Raw genomic sequence first — 19838 nt, forward strand, 5'->3', positions numbered from 1 at the left:
ACACAAATCACGCCCGATACACGAGTTACTAAAATGCATATGGAGCTGTGAGTACATACCTCTCTGATATTGCAGCACACAGGAAATGATTACTAACACAGCCCCTGATTTTTTTTTTTTCAAGATGTTGGAGGATTTAGTAGCACGACCGTCTCAGCTAAAAGATATTACATCTACCGCAAATAATCCCCACTGCTTCAAAATCAGCGTTATTCATGATGTAATCATTCTCAAAACCATCCAGTTATTGCTCAGTGTTTCCCCCCATCTCCTCTTCCTCCTCCTCCTATTTCCTTCTGCCTCTTTTTTCCTCTGCATTTCACCTGCCAGAAGGAGCTACACTAATATAAGCTATTTATCCAAACCCCTGCTGTTAACACCATGCCACCCAGGGCCACGATGCTTCACTACCCTCAGCTGGTTTGAATATCAATGACTTCAGTCATTCAGACCATGAACCGAAAACTGGGTCCTCTGCATGCATGTCATTAAGCTTTAAACCAGGCGGTGTCTGTGACCGAGCGTAAAAGCTCGATGTCAAGCACTCATTCTGAAAAATTATCATTGCCGTAGCCTTTTTCTTGGCAAGCAACAAGACGGCAAGGTAGCCGCAATAAATCAACTTGGTGAAAAGATTACAAATCTGAGCAAGGAATGGGCAATTTGTTTTTTAAATTACATCTCTACAATAATTAACTGTCTATGTCTCTGTACCTTTTTTTCTCTCCACTTTCTAAAACTAAGAAAGAAAACAAGGACATCCAGCCTTAAAATTACAGTTATTGAATCAAAAACCATGTCAGCTTTTCTAACTGAACAAACCAATGGGATGTTTTTGAAAGTTAGCAAAGGCAGCATGTCAAGGCTCACCAGGATAAGTGGGGTTACACAATTCTTCAAGTTAGAATATTTGAAATATTTCTTCAATTATCAAAATTCCTACATTCTCGAGAGGTGTACCCGCACATAAATAAATGTGAGGTGATCTGAAAAGCTCTCATTTCATTTTGCACACTCAACACAATTTCTCCTGCAGGTCATAATCATTTTTCACAGGAGTAACCCTTTTTTTACTCTATCACAGCTCAGAAGGGGTCTGACCTTAAAGCCACAGTCTTGGAAGACTGATTTACACTTACCCACATGATCCTGCTCAGCAAAATGCGCCACATATGTGTCCAGTTATTTAAAGTGTGTCACATTAAGTATGATCAATTGTATCACAAAGGTCAAAGGTCTGGGGAAAAAGAAAAGAACTTGCTCTCAATCAGGAGAAGAGTGCTCTGCGTAATGACATCCATTCACATCTGGCTAATAAAGACTGTAAGGAAGACGTTTCTTCAGAAATACCAATAACATGTTTTGAAACCTTTATGTGACGGTCCTCAATAACCATTACGGTAAACTGCCATAAATCACTGTTATTACTAGACGACAGAGTTCAGCTCACTCTTAAAGGCAAAGCTGCACTGATGAAACAGGAAGCTGAAAGGCTCCAATTAACACAGCTTCATTTACACAAAAAAAGAAAAACAATCAATAACCACAGATTTTACACACAGACAGGTTTTAGATAGACAATCTATGTTATTTATGAACCACACTTTGTTGGGTAGCAACTATAATATGCATTTAATTGAAAGGCTTAATGACTTTTCTCTTTATCCTCCTTACTAGATTAGAGTGTATAAATCCTACGTCACAGATTAACCAGACCAAACTGTCCAGTAATAAGACAAGAAATGAGTGCGGCACGACTTTGCTTTGAAACCAGACTGTTAAGTTTGTTAATGCAAACATGAAACATTTTGACCAACTAAATATGAATGATAAGAGGTAAATATCAAGGATATTATTGATCAGTCGTATTAGCTTTCGCAGACTTTGTGTGCCGAATATGAAGGGGTCAATAAATACAAAGCCAGAAAAAAATGAAGGAAAATGGTTGTTTGTGTTTTTAAGGATGATACTATGAAATAGGATTTGCTACGGTCCTAATTTGTACCGTTTATTACTAATCGAGTCCACAAACATCCTGGAGAACAAGGAATTCAGTTTAGCTTATTCGTACTTTGTCACATTACAAACACAACACTGCAGTGAATTTGGTTGAAGCAGAGCCAAGACGCAAACAGCCGCCTCGAAAGATGCATATCAAGGAAGTTTAATAAAAAAGAAAACTTCCAGGTCTTTTCTCAGGGTAAATGAGGAACGTGGAGCATGAAACAGGCTCCGTAGCAGCAGAATCCAGCCAAGAAGAATGACAAATCAGGAGCCTAAATAATCAGACAGGGGTGGAAAGTGACAAATGTGATACAGATATGGCAGAGACTAATTATTACAACAGGAATTGAACTGGGACCTTCAAGGGATCAAGAATTCAAAATGGGGAGCTATTAGACAATAGTCTAAGAGAATAAGCTCAAATATACGAGAAACAGAACACAAGAATAAATTGTGAAGCAAAATATAAAGGTAGGAATTAATGTGGCAACTTAACATCTTCAAAAACAGTAATAAAAATAGGGAAATTTGCATAATGTTACAAAAACTATGAAAGATAAGAAACTCACCACATACAAACAAAAAAAAAAAAACCTAAACAAAAATTGTGACACAATATGTTTTTTGATGGATTTTCTTGACTGAGCAACAAATGAACAGTTGTGAAGTGGAAGTCAGGCAAAGTCTTTGACAGCTTTTTCAAATATAAATCAGAAAATCTGGCACAAATTAGTGTTTGGACCCCAGAGTCAATACTTTACAGAACAAGGTTATAGGATCATATTCAATCAATTATGCAGCGTTAGTCAATATAACAGCTTTTAATCAGGTATTAAGTACATTTCTGTATTCTAAATGTTTCCCTGTTGGTCTGATGTAATATTCTAATCTCGTTAGCTTTTCTTTTTGTTTTTCTGATTTAACAAATTGAACACATTTCGTTTGGTTGTTTAAAGCTTAAAATTTTTGTTTGATCACCAAATTTTGTTTAAAACCTCTCCAAAGCTTCGTCCGTGACCTGTCTGCTGTGTTTCTTGCGATTCTTCCAAAATAAAAAATTGAGGTTGTGAATAGTCCAGCAAGACTCTATGCAGCATCATCGCCATTTTTTTTCTACCAAACAGAAACTCTTGTGCGGTCCCGACCCAAAGCAGCTAAAGTGAATTTGCATCGGCAAAGTCCCGGCGGTCTCGCGCAGATGGACGTGGAAACCAGGCAAAGGCCCTTAGCAGCCCGTGTCCTCCATCCCCTCCAATAGGCCGACCCTGCCAAGTGTCCTAAATACTCCTCTCTATTGTCAGCCTAAGAAAAAAAAAGCCTTGCTGCTGGATGGGAGCAATCTCTCAAGGTGCAAAGCAGGAGGGAGGGATGATGGGGAAGGAAAAAGGCCAATTCCCTGAGCAGGACAGGGAGCCATGCAAATAGGACACTAGTAAGCGAGCCTCCCTGCAGGGAGAATGCCCCAGAGAGGGGTCGTCTCGCTGTGGCCGAGGTTTAATCTCTTAAATCCTTCTGTCCTACTCACACACACACCCCCACACACACGCACACACACAAACGCAGGGACACCCCCAACCAAATTGAAAACACGGGGAGCCACATACGTGATTTCTCCACTCTCACCATCTCTCCCCTTCATCCTAGACTTAAGCTCATATTATCAGCTATATCGTCATCACCCTTATTTCTACAAAGAGGGCTTATGTTGCATAAAAACCTTCTGTCCAGCAGAGTTCCTCCATTGATAAGAAGCATAATATGGTATCATTGTACAAGAGTTGTTTAAGCAGGCTAAATTTCTCACACTCTAAAATACAAAAGACATTTTAATGCAAAAAATCAATCATAGTAGAAGACACATTTATTAAAATTTATTGTTCCATAATTTTACTTGTGTGAGATATCTCGTCGCTGATCGTCTTTCTTCTGGTTCAAATCGATAATTTGTGCAGAAAACTGAAACGGATCGCTCATAAGCCGAACTTCCCTGAACATCAAATGTATTAACAACCGGTTTTATACAAGTGCGCTGCTTTGCATTCAGGTCTCTCTTCTCGCTTGGCTGTCTACTCCAAAGTTTTTCCATCTGTATTTTCCTCAGACTGGGTCTGAACTGACTTCAGCTTTGGCGCCACATCCAGGCTTGGAGAAAGGCTGCTGTTCAACTTACTGTAAACACGGCAGCTTCCTGAAAAGTTCTTCAAGTCGTGCAGCACTTTCTCCACATGCAAGAGGATGAGAACAGCGGAAAACAAGGAGTGCGGAGGACGGCATGCGTAAAGTTTCTCAGCATGACTTACCCATGAGTAAACAGCAAAAGTTGATTTTATTCAGTTATTCCCAGGTGAAAGGTTTGTGTGTGTGCGCGCGTGTGTGTGTGGGGGTGTGCGTGCGTGTGGGGGTGTGTGTGTGTGTTTTTTTTTTTACTGAGTCTGTGGCAGGGAATCAGATGCAGGAATGCAGAAATAAAGATGCTGCTGAGTAGGTGTAGCACAGATTGAGTCAGATCTGTATGGACTTTAAAGGCAGTAAAGTTCACAGCTCTTTTCTAATTGTCACTGCATCCATGGAAAACATGGATCCTAACTGGCCTTGTTACACTGATGACGCCTGATTACATTATGTAAAACCGACAGAACGTGAGACGTGAATAACGACATTTCTGTGTGAGGATTTAGCATCATTGGTCGTTCACCACAAAGCGATTTCAAATAGTATCGGCATACATTGAGAGGTTACGGGAGAGCATTTTTTGCGAGGAGGTAAAGACGCTGGACCGATGCCAGGACGTACTCAATGAAATCAGCCGCCTCCAAATGTCCGCACTTAACCTTTGAGTCATTTAGGCTAATGGATGAGGTCAAGAGATTTGCAGTTGGTGCTCGGGAGCAAATCTAATCTGATGGCTTCAACTTAGATCAACCAGGCAGCAGAATTATGTAAAGAAGTAGAAAATTCTCCCTTTCATCAGGCGCTCTGCTGTTATTCATAGAGTATGAGCTTCCTGGCTAATCAAAACCAGAGCAAACGCTCAGGAAGCTAACGGCATGTAACGGTGTAAGGATAGAGCGTGAGAGAATAACTGGCTTTATTTGTCATTTTATTTCTTCCTGAGATATTCTGGATTTCTGACTCAGCACAACTCCTCTGATCCTAAAGTAGAAACTCAGATCTCTCGTTTTAATCTGAAGTAAGAGCTGCAGTGCGGTTACACTACGGTCAGTCTGACCTCTGCTTACATGTTTGTAACTCTAGGTACATTTTTAATCAGCCGTATTTGATGAAAAGTAAAAAAAAAAAAAACTATTTTCCCCAAGAAAGGAAAGTAGCTTCAGCTGAAGCTCCAACATATTAAAGCTGAAGATGTTTTTTTTTAGCATTCATTTAAAAACAGGTCTTTCAGTCAACTACTTTCTTTGGAAAGGTTGACAACCACTTAATGCAAAAGACAAGTTTCTTGTTTCTTCATGTTTTTTTTTTAGTTCAGTAGACTAATAGTATTCTAATTTGTGACTGAGGAGTGAAATTAGGAACAGAATGGTAATTAAAAAAATCAGTTTTCTTGAGTTTTTTTATTTTTTTTCCCCTGCTCATTATAATCGGCAGATGACTGATCATGCGGACAACTTTGCAAATTACTCCAAACTAATTCCACGTGAGAAGCAGAAAGCAGCTCCGGTGATGCCGTCAATGTCTCGTCTAATTTGTGCCGTTTCCTTCTCAAACCTGCCGAGCTCACGGTTCCCGTTCGCTTTGATCATGCTTGATACGATTCTCTATATCAGCAGCATAATACGGTGGCTGGATGCATAAAAAAAATGAATAAAAAGCACCCGGTTACTCATGTTTGTAACACAAAAAACGGCTTCATTCATTCATTCCTCCTTCTTTTACCTTTCGTTAACATTTGCATCATTTAATGTAAATAACATGTTTTTCCTTTTGCTTTCTTTTTTTTCAAATAAAAGATATATATATATAAAAAACTTTCTTGATTAAGAGCAGAGTAAATGGCTCTTGATAGTGCAGAGCTGATTGTTCCTTCAGCCTTTTATTACTGCTCAGTGAGTCAGCCGAAGAGAGCAGAGGCACAATGAGCCGAGGGGTTGACTTAAGAGAAGAGACCAAATTGCACCCAAGGCGCCCAAAAGAGCTCTTGTGTGCATGTTCATGTGGTGAGAGGTTGGGGTAAAAGCAGGGCACCCAGAACGACATTTAGCTTCCGTCGAGACTTGTTTTTAGTGCGTCAAAGTCAAAAGAGGTGCAAAAAGAAAAGATAACAGACAAAATTACAGGTAATTTATCACCAGTTTTACTAAATATTAGCAATGTGTGGCATGAGCTTTTCAATATCGATAGATACTGCTGCTCTATACAGCAGCAGTATAGAGTGCAGTATAGAGTGTGGTTATAGCCACCCTGAAGTGCCACAAAAAGGGGGAAGGGAAAGTACAAAGCCTTGTCCGTCTCCAAGCTCTGCACAGCTGACCGAACAACATGGCAAATGATTAGCGCAAAGACAGAAGTGTGTGTGGGGGGGGGATGACGGCTTTAAGGCTGGACACGCCGCAGTGTGTTGTATCATTCTTCAAAACACTTCACAATGCAAATCTGCTTCAATGATCATTTGAGTGCTTAAAGTAATAATTAGATTTTAAGTCTCTGTGAAAACAGTCGAGCAGAAACGTTGCCGCGTCCAGGCGAGTGTGAAATTATGTTGTCTCAAGACAGGCATGCGTGACGAAGTTGTTTGTTGGTCGTAAAGAGACGGACATCTCCATATTCATCTCAGTCTCGCAAATGCCGACTTCCTTCCATTCCACAAGTGCGTCCCTGTTGCTCAAGATGGTTCTTGATCTCGAGTGAGAGTGCACTACCTATGAGGAAGCAATATGGGTCAGAACCAATCGTGGTGGGCCCGCATACCTCGAGAGTGAAAATTCTCAAACCTGAGAAATCCGTTCACATCCCCCAATTTATAGTCGCCGCAAATACAGATGCAGCTGGACACACATAATGCTCCAGTAGGTTTATCCTTCCTCCATATGTGCAGCTCTGCAGTTTTGGGTAGGATGTTTCATTCTGGGACAGATAATGAGCTCCTCCCTCTACAGAGGACAGAATCCCAGAGCCAGCAGGGCTGAGTGGAGCGAAACACGCAAACACACACGCTGACAATAACCGCAGAACAGCAAGCAAACTTCTCAACTTTCTCCCTCAACTCTGGCTGCTTTCTGCACACACACACACACACCCCCACACACGCACCAAACTAAAACTGCTACAAACCTGAGGTGAACACACCCACAAACACCTGCAGTCTCCTTAGCGTTGTGTCGACGGCGTTCGCATCAGCTGCACTTGTTGAGGAATATAAGTATGTTAATAGTTGGAAGTTATGTGGATTCACATTAAGATATGTTTTACTGAAAAGGAATGTGCTGGTTCAATCTGACCCAGTAAGTTGTTGTGCAAGGAATTCCTAGCAAGTGTCTTGTCATTATGTCAGAGCCGAAATATTATTAAGTTGTTTTTGCAGAAGATTTTGGTGCGTCTCTTTTCCTTCCATTATGCGTTGCACGCAAATGGAATGAAAACAGAACATGGAAAGGATGTCTGTTTGGACATATAAGAACTAACAACTCGACTAATGGTCCTCTGAAGGAGCAGATTTGACTTCCACGAGGTCAAACCCAGAATTCTCTGAACTTCCAACACACACTCAATGTAAAACAGAGCCAGAAGCAAGATTCAGAATGCCATTGGTCAGACGGTTTCCAATACACAATAGCAGACAGAAGCGGTATAAATGCTCGAAGCCAGAAGCAGGAGACAAGACATTTTGGATTCTGAGACGATGAAAATGAGATGATGAAAATGTAATGTGTGATGCCGCAGATGTGCATTAAATGTCTTCCTGGTTGCCAGTGAGCCGGAGAGAATGGAGTTTTGTGTATCGTCTCTTAATTCATGAGTTTAGCACCTTTAAATTCCTTGATAAACTTCTCTCCGCACGAGCGTGCCTGAGGATAAACTGTTAGCAGCCGCTGCCATGGCGTCCTGCGTCCTTTTATCGCGTCTACACACGTATACACACACACACACACACACTAGCGCAAGCTCACGTAAACACGGGGCTGTAAAATCACAGGGCTTCCCAGCTGTGACCTCACAAAAACGCAGAAGAAGCAGGAGGAAGAAAGAAAGCATGGGAACAGTAACGGGGGGGGGCGGCATATGAGTGTTTACAGAGACATGAAGAGTGATAATAAGGTATTGACTTAAAGAGCAGCAGTGGCTCAGGAGGACAGAGATACTGACATGGGAATGAGCTGCACATAAAAAAAAAAGCAAGGATGAAAGTTGTGTTTCCACAGCTGGAAATATTGGAGTTATGAACTTTGCTACAAACAAGCAAACCGGATGAAGTTGAAATAGGGAAATGTGGCACATATCTGTCACTCCTTTACATCTCTTACTTTATCCATTATCTCTCTTTATACTGATTTTCCATCCTTTCATCCATAATGGATATTTTGGGAATGGTGTCATCCTCTTGCCGCGGTATGTGCCCCCGGAGCCAGTCGCACCGTATTGATTTCTGCACCAGAGGAGTCATCAAGGCATAGATAATGGGGGTTTGGAGTCTCACTGGACTTTCTGCATCTTCTCCTCCCTGTCAGGAAGCTGTTCTGTAATCTGCTGTCTGCCCTGTCCAACTGGATGTGTTGATTTAGAACGATGTCCAGAGGTTTATCTGCTAGCCATCGTGAAACAGTAAGCAACGAAAATTAAGGGCTAGAACAGCAAGTCGTGCGTGTAGTTTTGTCGCATACCAATGTCATTCAGAAGTGCATGGTCTGAATTTGAAAATCACAAGTCAACAACACCCTTGTTTTGGATCAAACAGCTCACTAAAGAGCTTTGCACAGTCCCAGTCACATTTTGTAACCCACAAACTTCAGAATATTTTATGGGGAGACCGGCTGACAGAACAACACGATGTAGTGTGAATAGTTCTTAAAATTCTGAAAATCGTGACGGGCATTTGTTTCCTGCCCACCTGTACTCTGATGCTCTTAAATAAAATCCACACACTGATTTAGCTTATCTAGGAAGACCTCTGAATATTGTAAATAAAAAAGCATCATGAAGATCAAGAACAACAAAGCACAGGGTGTGGCACAACTGCAAACCTGCCAAGAGATGCACAAAAACTGACAGGCAAAACAAAACAAAGCAAAAAGAAAATCGGTAAAGCAGTCCAGAGGGCAACAGCAACTCTGGAGGAGCTGCAAAGATTCAGCTTGAGAGGTTGAATCTTTTGATAGGACGAACTTTGGTTGAGTGATTGATGATTTTGGACATTTTCTCTCATTTTTTGCTATTGGTAACGCCGATTCCCAATAAAAATAATAGCACCCTTCCTGGGATCGAGCCGCACGCTTTGAGACCTTTTTTGTGGTATAGTTCTAGTTTACGCTGAAAATACGGGGTAAATAAGAAGGTAGTGCATTAACATTAGCACAAACATAGCCAATGTAGCTACTGCACAAATTGACAGTAGCCTTTTCCCTAAAATAAGCTGTTTAGCTATTTTGTTTATTTATCAGCCATGTTTAGGACAGTGAATAGAGGAAGTCAGTGTAAGACAACATGCTAGTTATACTCCACATGCCACTGGCTGCATTTAGGCTAGCATTAGCATTTTGGCTAATTTTAACATATACACTAATTTTAACATACTGAATGGAGTAAGCCCATGTTACTCAACATGCTTGTGACTCTCCACATGCTATTGAGTACTTTGTAGCTTACTTTAGCATTGATGCTCATTTTTAGTATCAGAACGTTTGGTTCCAACCAACGCTAGCCCCATTTAAATTTGTTCACAAATGTTCTAGTTCCTGATATTATAGCGCCATAAATTCAGTTTTTGGTTGTGAACATGACAAGACTGTGCAAGAGCTAAAGGCTTTGATACTGTGAAGCTCCTTCTGCTTGGTTTAGTCTGCAACAGTCTGACTCATGTCTCATATCTGGATGCCACATTTAGGCTAATTTAAAAAGATATCCGCCCTTTGCTCTGACCTCCTTTGACCAGTTCCTTTACTTCTAGGTCAGGCCGGCCTTACAATGACTGATGTATGTCGTGCTCATAATGCTGTTCTTTTTAGGACAGGGTCAGCAATTGCTTTTCCCCTTCAGGGCTACAGCACATCACAATGCTCGGCACAATAGAGATAAACCCGAAATGCAAGTTGCAATGTGCTGCTCACTTAAAGCGGCACCTTTAATAGAGTTAGCAGCTATTGGAGGAAGGGTCAGTGGGTTGTTCTGTGGCGCTTGCAGAGATGCTGCGTCCTGAAAGACGTGGGAGAGCATTGTTAAATGGGACAGATTTCATGCTCGCTGAACAAAACGGAATGTAAAGGGAAACTTGATGCGAAGAGACAAGATAAAATATGTCTTGGAAAAAAAACTATTATGATTTTTTTTTAAAATAATAATATAAAGGCAAATAGCTTAAATTTCCTCTTCACAGGAACTGCATGCTAGATGTTTCAAAATTAATTTATATTTGAAAAGAATAAACTCTGCAAAGGCATTCTTATGGGATTTAGATGACATGATTAGCTCAATTAAGGATATATTTTTGAAACTGTAAATTTTTTTGTTGTTGATTTTTGCTTATTTTGACGTAAACCCCTAAAAGAGGTAAACATTTTTTACATTTTTTTTTTTTATCTTTGCAGGTTGCATCTATATCCTCAGCTTTATGCAGTATTCATAAGAATTGATCACCAATATGGCTGCATTCCCGATGGCAATCGCCACATTTCTGATACAACAGAGTTCACACACACATACACACACACACACCCCGCTCTGAAAAGAAACAACGGAAACCCGCAGCAAGTGCAGCACAATAAATGTCTCCATGTCTTGTGGCAATCTAGAGCCCAGAGAGCCAGTTTTCTTTTTTCTTTGTGGAGTGGAAAAAAATAGCACTGACAGTTCGTTTGCAGACAAGGTCACACAACGTGACCCAGGGCTCGTGTTTTCGTTACTATGTGCTCAGACAATTTGACATTTTTTTCCTCTCTTCCTTTTTTCGCTCCGGTGTATTTAAATACCTTAATATCTCCTCTCAACAACTAACGGGAAGGAGAACTGCAGAGTGATAATTATAAAGCAGTAAAGCTTCATGTCAGAAAACGCCGTCTTTTACCAGCTGCCTGAACTCAGCGTTGGGCTGCGCTGTCTTCATTATCCGCTCAGAGGTCTGTTTGAACAGACTGCAGGCGCCGTTTGAGCAGACGAGTCTTTAACAGAGACATTTACCAGCCTTACGTGTGTGCGTGTGTGTGTGTGTAACACCTTTATTCTGTACATTCCCCTGATGCAGTTTGACACGCAGTCAAACAAACAGTCCAGCTTTTTTTCTTTTTCCCATTGAAAGCTAGCAAAGGGAAAGGGAAGCTGTGTAGGCGGATGTGGCAGAATAAGACAGAATGAACGATATGAAAGTGAAGCGCACAAGTATTCATAACCTTTGAACTTTTGCCCCCTTTTTTGTCACCTTACACAAACATCAATGTGTTTCAATGGGATTTTACAAAATCCCCAAACTAAGCAATACAGAAATATGAAGCTTAACAAGTTTAAACTCCCTGGATCAATGGGTTACCAGCGTAAACGCCTCCACCACATCTACACGTCCAGAAACTAAAATTTCGGCTCTTTCTTCTTGGTAAATAACTCAAGAGCGGTCGACCTGAACGGCGAACGGCGTCCATAAACACGAGTTTTCAAATCTTACCACATATTTAGTGTGGATTTTGACAAGGTCTTTCTAACATAAGAGCTTCGCTGCGGCTTTGTCTCCCTGCTGTAAGGTGAACTTCCACTGCAGTCCCAAGTGTTTAGCAGTCTATAACAGGTGTGCTTCAAGAACTGCCACGTATTTAGCTCCAGTCATGTTCCAGTCGCTGGCGTATCATCCCCAACAGCATGCAATCTACACAGATTTAAAAAAAGAAATAGATAAGTAATGAAAGTCCCATGTTATTTCCATGTCTCTTTACAAATATGCACTAATTTCTGTTGGCCAATCACTTAAAATTCATATAAAACATTCAGGAAGGTGGTTGCAATGTAACAAAACACTACATTACAACTTATACTACTTATTACTTATGTAGTCCAAGCAAGAAAAAAAATAATGCCCTTCAAGCAGATATGAGGGCGAATTTGCTCTTGCACATAAACTTAGGCTAATAGTCTAATCAAGGTGATTTGACTGCAGGGAATGCTGCAATGCCCTTTTGAATCTTATTAGGACTCAAAATCAACATCGGCCTTTTGATTTATTCCCTATATAAACTGGAACCCGCCTCACTGCCTCACTTGTAGATTGGAATGGAAACCTTGCAGTTTTAGCCGAACAGAGAGCGGCATCCTGATCTGCTCTGATGAATATTCGAACTCGATGAATCCTTTGTGGCTCCTCCTTTTGCCATTTCTTCAATCCCGGCAGCGGCCCTGTTCGTCAAGAGCAGTGTTGACCAGTTTTTAAGTTTAATACATACCCAATCCCTGCAGAGGTTCGCTTGCCTCTGTTTTATATTTCAATAATCCCCTGGTAGGCAGAAGTGGATAGGATGAAAACTCATTTCGGAACATGAAAAAAGAGAAACAAATCCCTTTCCTGCCTCTTGCGAAACAGCACTGGCACGGAGACGCACCGCCTGCTATGTCTGAACCGCTGAGAGAGTTGGAAGGAGACGTTAAACGGAGCTTTAAGAATCGTTGAAGCACATGGCAGACGCCGAGTTGTTTACTTTTCTAACTTATTACTAACTGCACCATTAAAGTAACTCCGGCTCAGTGAATCCCAAATGAAATATCGCATTTCCAGGGTGAGCGGGATTCCAGACACCCCATGATCTTACTGATAAATAAGTAATTAAGCGGCGTGTGAGCAAATGTATCCAAGACAAAATATCGCTCCTCGTATAAGAAGATCAGAGATCTTTGAAATCTCTCCAGAGGCACTTTAGGGCCGAGGAGTTCAAACAAGAGTTTGAACGCCTCCAAAGTTTAAAGCCGACATGACAAAGCTCAGCTTTGTGAACCAATCGACTGACACACTGTATTAGTGCGTGTCGTGCTTTTAAGCAGCCGCATGCATATTCATGCAAACCCGCCAGGAGGCCTCACTCTTACTTTTTGGCCCTGCAGGCTCAGCAGTCATTTCATTTGGGTGCATTTATGTGTAAAATAATAATCGCCTTTTATTTGGCTCTTATATCCTTTGAGAAGAATTTTGCTGTCAAGCATCTAAATGCTAGAAACCAAATCTTGTTACTATTGCAGCACTGTGGAAAAGGATTCACTTCCTAACAGATTTCTTCTGACGCCGACACTAATTAGCAAACTGTGGCAATCGGTTATTTATGTGTTTTTATAAAATATATACATCTTTTTCAGTAGAAAAGTCAAATGTAGGCACACTGGAGGGTTTCTGAGTCATTCAGAAGTCAATTTTGGATTATTGTCACCCAAGAGTGATTTTAGCTTTAATGTCACAAACTACTTGTGGGATGTTTTTCTGCAGGATTTTTGTTCTAGCAGGACCAGACTATTATGCTACATCTACTATGTTTTTACTGTTATTATTGTGATGTTATTTTTCTGAAATGCAGTGTTAGTTTCATCTGTACCCGCTTGAATCCCAAACCCCCTTTTTGTTTTTTTTAAGCCAGTCTCTTTGCTGGTTTGCCTCCAACTGAGGTAAGTGGGACCAGCAGGGCTTCAGATTTTGCTCTGGGTTCTTTTATGATCTCCCTTTGAGGCACTCCTGGAGCAATTTTCACCCCTGTTCCATGTTTTCTCTCTTCGCTGTGGTTTACCGACCAAAAAAAGTCATGAATATGGTCTTAGAAAATTTTATTGACCACCGTATAAACATATGAATTTTAAGCTTTTTCTGGATTTCTTGGTTTGTTTTTGTTTTTCAGCATTACATCTCTGCATGCGCGCGGTAACTGCAGGCCGTCCGCCACTGACATTCCCGTCTGGAACAGGGCATCCGTGTAAGCCGGACGAGTCGCTCGTGTTTAGCAAGCGAGCACATGGCCACAGTCAGGTGGCCTATTGAGCGGCAGCGTGTGCTCCGCCTCACAATGAGAACAGTCTGAGCAAAGACCTGAGTCATCTCGTGTCTCCTGGCCAAGTCCCACACTGTGATCATGGCTCTGAACACAGAACAGGTGACCCAGTTAGAGCCACAGAGGGAAACAAAAGCAGAGCGTGGCACTGAAAACAAATGCTGGCAGGGGGAAAAAAAGAAAATCTCTTCAATATGACATTACTCAGCGAAGTCATGTAAGGACCCGCTGATGTTTGGAAGCTCTCTGGATTTGGGATAACAAGATTATCACATTACATAAGAAAATCATCTCCTCACTGCCGGGAAGCTGCTTGGACACAGTTCAAGGGGTTGTGCTACGAGTCAGACGGCCTACGCTTCTTGGTTGCACGATTCCCTCCGGTATAGCAAAAGAAAATGGTTGAAAGTGTTTTCATGCGTTTGCTCTTCAAGCCAACACGCTGAGCATGACTCACTCCTTCGTAGTTACAATCTTCGAGAATTTGCCTGAAATTTTTCCAAACCGGAGATACAGTGGCGAGACGTCGGTGAGGGAAAGTGGCCGATCTTTAGCTTTATCGGACCAGTTCAGGAACTCAAAAATTCTGTTTTATTTTTTACCAGTGAACACAGCACACCAATCATACTGATAATGACACATGGCTACAGGGATAAGGTGGATAGAATGTCTCAATTTTTTTGCAAAATGTTGCAAAATTTTATGACTTTAGAAAAAAAAATAAAAAAAAATAATAAAAAGCTGTTGACAAAAGCCGGTGTTAAGACTGTAAGGTTATGTCAGTGCTCAGTGAAGATTATGGTTACATGATTCTACTTGGACAAATTATAGTTACGGATCAAAGTGTGCTTTTACTGTCTATCAAAAAAGAATTACTCCCATCCCCCCCAATCCCTCTGGTTTCGCATTATTTTTGGTTCACAATTTCCAAAGATTTAAGAGCAGCTTCACTCCCTCCTCGTTCTTTCATCCATTGTGCATATGAGAGTGTTTCTGTGAGTATGTTATGGGGGAGTGGGAGGGGGTGCCTGCTGTCCTGTGACACTCTGCTCTTCTCTCTGACTGTCCTCCACTCAGTGGTCCTCTGTGTGTGCAGCACGAGTGGAGCTGTGGGTTGCAGATAAGAGTCTGAGTATACATGGCGGACGAGTAGGGTGGAGGGTGGGCATGTGTGAAAAGAGCAAGAGGAAAGAAAAGGATTCAGTGCTCCTTCTCCCCTCCGTCACATTCACCTCTGGATGCCCTCTGCTTATAAATAATCCATCCAGTGACACCAGTCTGGATAACTGGCACGGTTACAGTGCAGGAGCTCTAAAACGTGCAGCCTCCGCCACCACCGTGCCCTGCTATTGTTAGCTTGACAAGGGTACGTGGTTGTAATCGCTGGCACCTCCGTCTCTGGTCTAGACGAGCTCTAATAGGACCAACCTTTCCCCGCGTCTTTATTACACGTTCAGAAATTCCCCCACAACAAGACACAGAGACGAAAAAATCTGTAATTAAGAAGCTGCCGTCCACAGTCCTCCCCGTTTTTTCCCCGTCACACTGATTACTCGCAAAAGCGAGCGGTCTGACTCACGATAATTGCAAAAAAAAAAAAAAAAAAAAGATAAACACAAAGGCAGCATGTTGTGTTTTCTCAGGCCTTTCAATAACAGCCGATCCTTTATCGGGGCGTAGTGTTGCTGCGATGTAAAATCACGAGAACAATGTCAGCAGCATGAATTAGCGAACTGCAGTAGAAGCTCCTGCAGCAATGAACTCAGCCAAATCTGGGTCCTAATTAATGCTCCCTTCTCAGGCATAAGTCAGGCAGCGCCCCCCCCCACGGAAAACTCAGCGTAGAATAATGAACCGGCGACACAAAACATGAACTTTTAGTCCAGGGACATTATTTTTCGGCGGAGTTTGTCAGAAGCCGTGTTGCGGTGTCACGCCGGTGTCGGAGGAAGCCGGTGTCAGTGGGTCGTTACATCACCTCGGGTGCCTTTAAGATAAATGAGCAGAAAATGTGACGCTTTAAAGTTACAGCATATTGTGAGAGAGATTGTTTTTGCTTGTTGTCCAATTATTTTCTGAAAAATTTGGTGCATGGAAATAGTGTAAAATTACTGTGATCATTTGGGGGTTTTTTTATTACTATTTTTATTTCACAAAATGACATAAAACCTGAATAAACATATTTTTTCTCATTTGCATAAGAGGCTGTTTTTGTATAAGTTGCAAAATACATTGCATATACAACACAACATAAATAATGGTGTCCAACACTTTGTAGCATAAATTGTTAAATATGATTTACTCTGTGTCATTTTACAGATTTGTCACTGTAAATTGCATAGCACGTTAAAATAAGTCAGTTAAGTTGCAGATTCCCAGATTGATTATGAAAATAGTTTGTTGTATAAATGTACCAAAGCTGTATGAAAAACCTGAATTTGCATATTGGTTTTTTTTCTTTTTTGTCTGAAGAACTTTTTTCTATCAATTTCAAAATGCATGAAATAATTTGGTTAAACTACAGTGTTTCAAATGTTCCCTGTCACCTACTAACGTTAGTAAGTCATCCAGTTCCAAACCGGGGTCTCAATGTTGTTGTTTTGTGTGCGTGTGTGTGCGTGTGTGCGTTTGTTTGTTTCCTCTGCAGGTTATGACATCAGCAGAAGAGCTGATGACGGCGCTCTTTTCCAGGGAGACGTGTGAGATGTTGATAAAAGTTGAAAAGAGCTTGTTTTCACAGTATCAACAAAGCTGCTGTCTCATGCAGTGTCATCTATACAGTAACAGCATTAAGGTACTTTTTCCAAATATTTCAGAGCCAGCAAAAAAAAATTGGTCCATCGACCAATTTCTTTTTAATTGCAAGCCTAGGGACAGTGATGTGAGTGCTGGCAGTACTTTTATAATGAATGACTCCTCGGGAAGTCGGCGGTTGTGTATAATTTTGAGCTAAGCATAAAATGGATTAGGAGCATTACAGTGTGTCTTCCTTGAACTCATAATGGAAGAACTTGTTTAAAAAAAAAAAAGAGTAATGGTTCCTTGAATAACCCCACCTTCCATCTTTTCCTCTTCTTTATTGTTTAATTGAGACAAGTGTTAAGTATAAGCAAATATTAAACGCTGCGACATAAATCCTTATAGCTCATTTGCAGTGCACGTCCACAGATATATCTTTAACAACATAAAACATCTTATGAGACAGTAAAAATAAAATATCATACATAACATAAATCCTAAATGTATCTTAAAACTGACAACAGTGAACCAGTCGCTAAATTTCCAGATCTAAGAGAAGCCAGCACTTTCAAATGTTTAGCAAATTAATGAGATTACAAAATTTCACAAAGTTGTCAAAGTTTTCAGGTTTTTTGAGAACATGGCAGTGACATGTTTTCTGTCCAAAATTTTAATTGGACACTTTTAGGTCATAAACTGACCTTTAATTTAAAAAAAAAAAAGAAGAAAAAATATATATATATATTCTTGAGTTAAAGCTAAAAAAGGTTTTAATTAACTACAGAAAATGTATCTATTTTTTGGCTCGTTTTTAGCCCTTTTCCGACGCACCAGCTGCCAAAGCGTTCCCTTTCTCCTTACACCTTTCCTTTTTCCAAAGCCGGCTATAAACTGTCGCAGAGGAAGCGTTACACTAAATGCTCTTTTTCAACGCTCATTAGCGACGTAATAAAAGAAGCGAGTTGAAAAGCTCCAGTAAAGAACATGTTTGCTGATTGAAACCCAACCTGTTTGTCATGCCTGCTTCAGCTGAATGCTAATGCCGACCAACCTCAATGGCCTCTCTTCATGTCGAGACGCAGCCAGCAGCTCAGTGGCTGACCACCGAAACACGAATTCACCGTCAGAGCGGCGGAGGAGCCAGGAAAGGACAGCGGCGGCTCCCGGCCAGAACGAGCCCTAAGGACAGCGGCGGCTCCCGGCCAGAACGAGCCCTACAGCAGCTACCGGCTTTTATTTGTGGTTACGCTGATCTAAAGAATGAAGGGAGCGCTCCAAAAGTTTTGTGTTTAGCAAAGCCTCCCCCCTCCCCCCCCCCCCTTTTCCCCGCCCCTATTTTGCTTCTCTTTCTGCCTTTGCTTCATTGCTAACAAAAACAAACGTTTATTATTTTATTTATTTTTTCTATGAAGTGTTGGCTCAATACACAAGAGCTTCAGTCAGACTCCAGTCGTCAAGCCGCGTTAATGTCCAACCAGCTCGTGCGGCTGTCACGCCATAAGCTAATGATGTTTAATTGATCCTGCTGCGTGATGCTGCGATATCTAGCCTGAAGGAAATGACGGCAATCAAATAGGAATTTAAGAAACACCAGACCCCCCACCCCCCCCCCCACGCCCGTCGTGGGACATTCGCCAAATACGCAGCAACAGGAAAATCTCAACACTCAACGTCAGACCCGACCAGGGTCCACAGAGAGACAATGCAGGTAAACGCGGCATAATGGTCATCGCTGCGGCTCTTACTGAGGGTCTTAGTGCTTTTGTTTCCGCATCTCTGCCAAAAGTAATGGGATTTCTCGGGCTTAAATGCACTTTACTTACTGCACGGAGGCAAATAGGAAGCTCAACTATTGATCCACAAACAATTTAGTTGCCCAGCTGTCCAGAGAGGGGAAAACAGGACTCCCCTAAATGTATAATGAAGCCTCCCAAGAGAACCTGCTTCCTCAGTATTCCGTCCATGTGCAGGAAGACTTCGCCTCTGGGCAATTAGCCCCTCACACACTTCCACCGTCCTCACCCAGGAGCAGGGATCAGTCAGCTGGAGGAGCAACTACACTTTTCACCATGGAAGGACGCTTTTCATTAAAGTAACAATCCCTGTGGACTCTTATTCTGTGGACATTATATTATTTAACATCCTCCCTGCTGGACAGGCCTGTTATTATAACTGTGCTTTATATGCTATGAAGGTAGCAGGCCTGAGAAAACTCTAAAACAGAATCTTCCGTTTCCGCAAGGAGATGTATAGTCAGCTGGAATAAGGACAAAATATCTGGATAAAGGCCTGCTTTTAAGATCTATAGATGCGCCCAGCACCATAGCAACAGGCCACACGTGAAGTCACCATAAAAAAAGTCTGGATCCATTTCGAAACTCTCTTTAGAACCTGCTTATATGATTTTTAAAAGAAGGGTAAAGAAGTAGCCAGACAGTAATGGTTCCTTTTATTATCTGGCTGCTCCTTCGTCCGAAGCACTAAAAGGTAACAGCAAAGGCAGCAGTGGCTTTTATGAGCTCATAATGAGGAATTTTCTCAAAACATTTTAGCACCTGCAGCTTTTCTAGATTGATTAAATATTAAAACATACATAAAAGGAAACTGTTGTATGCAAAAGGTTACTGGTAACATAAATGCATGTCCCAACAGTTGAGCTGTCAAAAACATGTCAGTTCTCATGAACGTTGTCACCAGGATACCTTAGAGAAAAAAAATCAGGACAACCTAGAGCAGTTCAAAAGTAACCTTTTACTTTTTTCTTTTGCTTAAATAGGAATGAAAGAGAGATCTCGTAACTTTTGAGTGTCTCAGCATCTGGTCACCTCTCTTCAATCGCTGAACACGCCGTAGGAAGGCGCTGCGAGGTCACACTGTGAACGACTCTCAGTGGGAAAGTTGCTGCTGTGTGAAAAACTATTT

The 19838-nt window shown here is 41.4% G+C and overlaps 1 protein-coding gene across 3 annotated transcripts in view; it reads right to left on the minus strand.

The window, feature by feature from the left end:
- The window catches only part of cntn1a (contactin 1a), a 68034-nt gene that overhangs the window by 39322 nt on the left and 8874 nt on the right, over positions 1 to 19838 (minus strand). The window contains exon 1 of one of the 3 annotated variants that reach the window (XM_081607869.1): positions 17968 to 18129. The exons of the other annotated variants lie outside the window; for them this stretch is intronic. The gene's annotated coding sequence lies outside the window, so the exon portion shown is untranslated. Of the gene's footprint in view, positions 1 to 17967; positions 18130 to 19838 lie in introns of those variants that run through there. 3 annotated transcript variants of the gene reach the window in all.

Source organism: Poecilia reticulata, chromosome 6 (assembly GCF_904066995.2).
Source record: "Poecilia reticulata chromosome 6, P_reticulata-male-v2, whole genome shotgun sequence".
Lineage (NCBI taxonomy): Eukaryota > Metazoa > Chordata > Actinopteri > Cyprinodontiformes > Poeciliidae > Poecilia > Poecilia reticulata.